This window comes from Nicotiana attenuata, unplaced genomic scaffold (assembly GCF_001879085.1).
Source record: "Nicotiana attenuata strain UT unplaced genomic scaffold, NIATTr2, whole genome shotgun sequence".
Lineage (NCBI taxonomy): Eukaryota > Viridiplantae > Streptophyta > Magnoliopsida > Solanales > Solanaceae > Nicotiana > Nicotiana attenuata.
The window spans coordinates 115,279-123,628 of NW_017671471.1; positions in this window are offsets into that span (position 1 = coordinate 115,279).

The window sequence follows — 8,350 nt, forward strand, 5'->3', positions numbered from 1 at the left end:
GCTTCAAATATTTTCCTTACCACTCAGCTAGTCTGTTTAGGAGTTTCCATGTTCTCTAACTCCTTCTTCTTTATATAGTGATTATGTATCCATATAACCCAAAGCTTGTCTTTTTTTAGTGCAATTGCCCATAACAATTTGCCTATTGCTGCTCTATTCCACATAGAGAAGTTTATAATGTTCAGTCCTCCTGCTGCTCTTGGCTTACAAATTGTACCCCATGCTATAGGAGCTTTCTTTCCTTCAATGCTTCCATGCCATAGAAAGTTCCTACAAATCCTAGTAACCATATCATGCACTTTTTTTGGAATCGGGAAAACTTGTGCCCAATAGTTTTGCATTTCAAACAACACACTTTTGATTAGCTGAACTCTCCCTGCATATGATAAAAATCTGGCAGTCCAGCATCTGACCCTTCCTGTAATTCTATCAACCAATGGAATACATTGTCTTAAAACCTTTTCATGTACTGCATCCTATTTCCCAAGTAGCATCAGAAACTTCTTTTCTTGCTCTATCTGTTGTGGATTCAGATGATCATCATTAAGTTTCTGTCGTATGACTTTGAGATCCTCCTTCATTTGTTTGAGTTTTACCTCTACTGATGAATAGTGTCTCTGTATTCCCCCTAGCATGAATCTCCAGTAGTTTAAGTTTCCTACAAATGGCATAATAGTATGCCCTTGTATGTCTTGCCCCCATATATGTTCCACTACTGCCTTATACTCTTCCTGTTGCAACAGTATAGTCAGGAATCTATAAGGTTTCCTCACCATCATTCTGTGTACTTCTGTGTTCAATAGGATAGGTGTATGGTCAGAGCATCCAGGCACTAGATAAATTGCTTCAATATCTGCATACAGCTAAAACCATTCTGCATTACCAAACGCCCAGTATATATGACTGTATATCCTATCTTCAGCCCCTCTCTTATTACTCCATGAAAACTGCATCCCTTTTTTGTTTATCAATCTACTCCAATGTCAGAAATACATTGCTTGAAATTAACCACTCCATTTTGGTGTACAGGTGCCCCATTAATTCTATTCTTTCGTTTTTTTTACTATAGCTAATTTTATTTTTATTTTTTTGTTCTTTTATTTTAAAATAATTTTAAAACTCCAACTTGAAACCACTCCCCGATTTGAATGGGTAGTTTTTCTTCTTTTTTTTGGTTTTTTATTATAGCTAATATTGTTTTTCTTTTTTTGGTTTTTTTATTTTAAAATAAATTTAAAACTCCAACTTGAAACAATTCCCACCCAATTTGAATGATAAGATATTTTTTTATATATTTATATTTTCGTTTTTTTGTTATAACTAATTATAAGATATCTATCTTTATTAATTCAAACAAAGTAACCAATTAATACACACACACACACTAAAATATTAGAAAGAAACTACTCCACAATTTGAATCAAAAGTTTTCTTTTTGCTTTATTTTCTTTTTTTTGTTTTAAAATACTTTTAAAACTCCAACTTGAAACTACTCCCCAATTTGAATTGGTAATTTTTTATTTTTTTTTATTTCGTTTTTATTTTAAAAATTATTTTAAAACTCCAACTTAAAACTACTCATCAATTAGAATGGGTAGTTATTCTTCTTCTTTTTTTCGTTTTTTTATTATTGCTAATTATTTTTTTTAAAATTTTTTATTTTAAAATTTTAAAAACTACAACTTGAAACTACTCCCAATCAATTTGAATGGGTAGTTATTTTTTTATATATTTATATTTTCGTTTTTTTATTATAACTAATTATAAGATATCTATATTTATTAATTTAAATAAAGAATATATATATATATATACTTTTTTCATTTTTTTATTATAGCTAATTTTTTTTATTTTTTGTTTTTTATTTTAAAATAATTTTAAAACTCCAACTTGAAACTACCCCACCCAATTTGAAATGGGTAGTTATTTTTTTTATATATTTATAGTTTCGTTTTTTATTATAACTAATTATAAGATATCTATATTTATTAATTCAAATATATATATATATATATATATATAGATGGTAGTTTTTTAATTTTTATTATTTTCATTTTTTTTATATATTTAAATTCAAAAATAATAACTAATAACTAATTGGTAACTAATTATGCCATGTGGTATCACGACCCTAAACCCGGACCCGGTCGTGATGGCGCTTCTCGTGAAGACAAGGCCAGCCGACACAACACAATTCATTTTAAACCACTAAAACAACACAATTTGAGTCTTTAACATAATAATAATAATCCCAAAATAAAAGTGAATAGCACAATTCGCGGAAAAACAACCAAACAAAGCCCGACATCGGGGTGTCACCAGTCATGAGCATCTATCATAAAATCTACAAGTCTGAAAGAGTCTACGCCACTATTATATAACTAAAATAGGAGAAAATAAGATAGAGGGCTACCTAGTGAATCTCCGAAGTCTGCTAGAAGCTCTCAACCCTCGCAACCAGGACCTGTAGCGCCCGAATCTGCACACAGGGGTGCAGGGAGTAAAGTGAGTACTCCAACTCAGTGAGTAATAACAATAAATAAAGATTGAGCGACACAAAATCACGTTAAACACAACAATATGGTATAAGAGGCAGAGTAAAAATCAGTAAAATACAAATTAAATAGTGTAATCTCATAAAGCACCTTTTAAGCAGTTAAACAAATAAATGAAAGGCAGCTAGAAAAAGGTAAACACATAAAAACCGCCCCTCGGGCACAATAACAACGGAATCAGCCCCTCGGGCAATAACATAGAACAATACCAGCCCCTCGGGTTATATCTCATATCACAATGGGTACCTGCGCTTACTGGGGGTGTACAGACTCCGGGAGGGGGCCCTTACGGCCCAAGCGCAATATCAAGCCATCTCGTGGCATCATCAATAGGCTCTCGGCCTCATATCAACAAGCCACCTCGTGGCGTACAATCTCAGGCCCTCGGCCTCATAATCATAATCAGTGTATCAACGCTGCGGCGTGCAGCCCGACCCAAAAGTATCCTCACAATACAGGCCCCCGGCCTTGCTCAGTCAGAATCTCATAAGCCACTCGGGCAACAGTAAACATGATGCTCAGCTCAAAATATCCTTTAAAAATATCATTTAAGGTGTTAAAACGGAGTAAACATGGCTGAGTTATGAAAACAGTAAAATATAGCGTGATTGAGTACAAATATATAGTCAAAACAGTGAGGAAATGGCAGTAAAATCCCCTAAGGGTCCAAATAGTTGGCACGAAGCCCAAATATGGCATTTAGCCCAAAACATGATGACATCAAACAATTTGCAATCAAATACGCAGTAAAACAATCATTCGAGATGGACCAAGTCACAATCCCCAACGGTGCACGACCCCACGCTCGTCATCTAACGTGTGTGTCACCTCAACATAGCCTAACGTTGTGTAATCCGGGGTTTCATACCCTCAGGACAACATTTAAAATCATTACTCACCTCAATCCAGCCCAAACTCTAGCTCGCGATGCCTTTGCCCCTCGAATCGACCTCCGGGTGCTCTAAATCTAGGCACAATCAGAACGTAACCATCAAAATATGCTAAGGGAACAAAGCCCACTCGAAAACAATCAAAAAACAACGAAATTCCCAAAATTAACCAAACCCGACCCCCGGGCCCACGTCTCGGAATTCGATAAATTTTACATCATTGGACTCCTTATCTCCCCACGAGTTCATACATATCAAAAGTTCCAAAATCCGACCACAAATGGCACCTCAAATCTTCAAGTCTAGGTCTCCAATACCAAGCCCTAGTCTCCCCAATTTTAACCCTTAGATTCCATTAATTACAGATCTAATCCGTGAAATAATAGCATAGGAACGAGTTTTAGGCCCAAAAATCCTTACCTCGATGAAATCCCCTTGAAATCCTTCTTCAAATCGCCCAAAAAGCTCCAAAAATCGACTTAGCAATGGTGGAATAGCTCAAAAATCGCGAAGGAAATAATTTATACCTTCTGCCCCAGCTAAAACGCTTCTGCGGTCCCACACTGGCACCTGCGATCCCAGGTGCGCTTCTGCCCAAGTCACTTAAATCGCCAAACTCTGCATCTGCGACGCATAATCCGCACTTGCGCCATCGCAGGTGCGGCTCCTTGACCGCTTCTGCGGTTCCAGCTCCCTTGGTCCCTTTTCGCTTCTGCGACTGGCATTCCGCATCTGCGGCGTCGCACCTGCGGCCCCCTAATCCGCAGGTGCGGAAACAACATAACAGAAAAATCTGCAGCTTCACCAAACTCTCCGTCAACCATCCAAAATCACCCTAAGGCCCCCGGGACCTCAACCAAAGGCACAAACACATCATATACCACTATCCAAACTTATACCAATCTTCAAAACACTTCAAACAACGTCGAATCAACCAAATCACATCGAATTCAAGCCTAACTTTCCAAAATCTTCCGAATTCCGCTTTTGATCAAAAAGTCAACCAAACCACGTTCGAATGACTTGAAATTTTGCACACCCATCCCAAATGACACAACGTAACTACTGCAACTTCCGAAATTCCATTCCGACCCCTATATCAAAATCTCACCTATCAACCCGAAACGCCAAAATTCCAATTTCGCCATCGGAACTCACATCCGAGCCCTCTAACACATAAGTCAACATCCGGTTGACTTCTCCAACTTAAGCTTTCTTAAAAGAGACTAAGTGTCTCAAACCTTACCAAAACCTTTTCGAACCCGAGCCAACCAACCCGATCATATATAGAACCGATAAACAAAGTAATAAGAAGCAGAATGGTGGGAACAGAGCGGTAACTCATGAAACGACCGGCCGGCTCGTTACATCATCCCCCTCTTAAACAAACATCCGTCCTCGAACGAGTCAAGAAACATACCTGAAGCCACAATTAGGTGAGGATATCTGCTCCGCATCTCCCGCTCGGTCTCCCAAGTAGCCTCCTCCATGGGCCGACCTCTCCACTGCACTTTCACTGAAGCTATATCCTTTGATCTCAACTTTCGAACCTGGCGCTCCAAAATAGCTGCTGGCTCCACATCATAAGTCAGATCACCATCTAACTGAACCGTTGCTGAAATCCAGAACATGAGACAGATCCCCAATATACTTCCGGAGCATAGAAACATGAAATACCGGATGCACACTCGACAAGCTGGGTGGCAAGGCAAGCTCATAAGCCACCTCCCCAATCCTCCGAAGTACATCAAAAGGCCCAATAAACCGAGGACTCAATTTACCCTTCTTCTCAAATCTCATAACACCCTTCATGGGTGAAACCTTCAATAGAACCTTCTCACCAACCATGTAGGACACATCCCGAACCTTCCTGTCAGCATAGCTCTTATGTCTCGACTGCGGTGTACGAAGCCTCTCCTGAATCACCTTCACCTTGTCTAAAGCATCCTGCACCAAGTCTGTACCCAATAGCCTGGCCTCGCCCGGCTCAAACCAACCAATCGTAGATCTACACCGCCTCCTATACAAAGCCTCATATGGAGCCATCTGCATACTCGACTGGTAACTGTTGTGATAAGCAAACTCTGCGAGCGGTAGAAGCTGATCCCATGACCTTCCGAAATCAATGACATAAGCGCGCAACATGTCCTCCGATATCTGAATAGTGCGCTCAGACTGCCCGTCCGTCTGAGTGTGAAAAGTTGTGCTCAACTCAGCCTGAGTACCCAACTCTCGCTGTACAGACCTCCAAAACTGCGAAGTAAACTGAGTGTCCCTATCTGATATGATGGAAACTGGGACACCATGCAAACGAACAACCTCCCGGATATAGATCTCTGCCAACCGCTCTTAAGAATAAATAGTACACACAGGAATGATTGTGGTCAGCCGATCCACAATCACCCAAATAGCATCGAACTTCTTCAAAGTCTGTGGGAGTCCAACTACAAAGTCCATAGTGATCCGCTCCCACTTCCACTCTGGAATGTCCATCTGCTGAAGCAAGCCACCCGGTCTCTGGTGCTCATATTTCACCTGCTGACAATTGAGACACCGAGCTACAAATCCCACAATGTCTTTCTTCATTCTCCTCCATCAATAATGCTGTCTCAGATCATGATACATCTGCGCGGCACTCGGATGAATGGAATACCGCAAGCTATGGGCCTCCTCCAGAATCAACTCCCGAAGCCCATCTACATTGGGCACACATATTCGGCCCTGCATCCTCAACACCCCATCATCACCGATAGTCACATCCCTGGCATCATCATGTTGAACCATATCATTAAGGACAAGCAAATGAGGATCATCATACTGGCGCTCTCTGATGCGGTCATATAATGAAGATCGAGAAATCACACAAGCCAATACCCTACTGGGCTCCGAAATATCCAACCTCACGAACCGATTGGCCAAAACCTGAACATCAACTGCAAGAGGTCTCTCCCCAATTGGAATATATGCCAACTCCCCATACTCACCGCCTTTCGGCTCAAAGCATCGGCCACCACATTGGCCTTCCCCGAATCATACAAGATAGTAATGTCATAATCCTTTAGCAACTCCAACCACCTCCGCTGCCTCAAATTGAGGTCATTCTGCTTGAACAAGTGCTGGAGGCTACGATGATCAGTAAACACCTCACAAGACACACCGTATAAATAATGCCTCCAAATCTTCAACGCATGTACAATGGCAGCCAACTCCGGATCATGAACAGGGTAGTTCTTCTCATGAGGCTTCAACTTAAGAGAAGCATAAGCAATAACTCTACTCTCCTGCATCAGAACACACCCAATACCAACTCTCGAAGCATCACAATACACGGTATAAGAACCTGAAGCTGATGGCAATACTAACACTGGAGCTATGGTCAAGGAAGTCTTGAGCTTCTGAAAGCTCTCCTCACACTCGTCAGACCACTGAAATGAAACACCCTTCTAAGTCAACCTGGTCAAGGGCGATGCAATAGATGAAAATCCTTGAACAAACCGGCGATAATAACCCGCCAAACCAAGAAAACTGCGAATCTCTGTGGCTGAGGACGGTCTGGGCCAACTCTGAACCGCCTCTATCTTCTTTGGGTCAACCTGAATACCATCGCTGGTCACCACGTGCCCCAAGAAAGCCACTAAACTGAGCCAAAACTCGCATTTAGAGAACTTTGCATAAAGCTTCTCCTCTCTCAATCTCTACAACACCACTCTCAAATGCTCCGCGTGATCCTCGTGACTATGCGAGTATACCAGATTATCATCAATGAAGACTATGATAAATGAGTCGAGATACGGCCGGAACACGCTGTTCATCAAATGCATGAACGCTGCTGGGGCATTGGTCAGCTCGAAAGACATCACCAAGAACTCATAATGACCATATCGGGTCCTGAAAGCTGTCTTAAGAATATCTGAGTCCCTGATCTTCAACTGGTGATAACCTGAACGGAGATCAATCTTGGAGAACACTCTCGCTCCCTGAAGCTGGTCAAACAAATCATTGATACGAGGCAATGGAAACTTGTTCTTAATTGTTACTTTGTTCAACTGCCTGTAATCGATGCACATCTCATCGTGCCATCCTTCTTCTTCACAAAAAGAACCGGCGCACCCCAAGGTGACACACTTGGACGAATGAACCTCTTGTCAAGGAGTTCCTGAAGCTGCTCCTTCAACTCTTTCAACTCCGCTGGTGCCATACGATACGGCGGAACAGAGATGGACTGAGTGCCCGGCACCAGATCAATACCAAAATCAATACCCAGCAGGTCTGCGAGAAACACATCGGGAAAATCCCTCACAACTGGAACAGAATCAATACTGGGAGTCTCTGCACCGACATCCCTCACAAAGGCTAGATATGAAAGACAACCCTTCCCAACCATACGTTGGGCCTTCAAGAAAGAAATCACCCTGCTGGAAACATAATCGGTCGAACCTCACCACTCAATCCGTGGCATACCCGGCATAGCCAATGTCACTGTCTTGTCATGACAGTCCAGAATAGCCCGACACGGAGATAGCCAATCCACGCCCAATATAACATAGAAGTCCACCATACATAACAACAATAGATCCACTCGGGTCTCCAGACCCCCAATAGACACAACACACGATCGGTACACACGGTCTACCACATCAGTATCGCCCACCGGTGTAGAGACATGAACAGAAGAAATGAGGGACTCGCAGGGCGTATCCAAATAATGGGTAAAATAAGACAACACATAAGAGAAAGTAGAACCAGGGTCAAATAACACAGAAGCATCCCTGCGGCAAACTGAGATAATACCTGTAATCACCGCATCTGAAGCAATCGCATCAGGCCTAGCTGGAAGTGCATAGAAGCGGGCCTGACCACCACCGGATAGACCTCCCCCTCTGGGGCGACCCCTAGATGACTGTC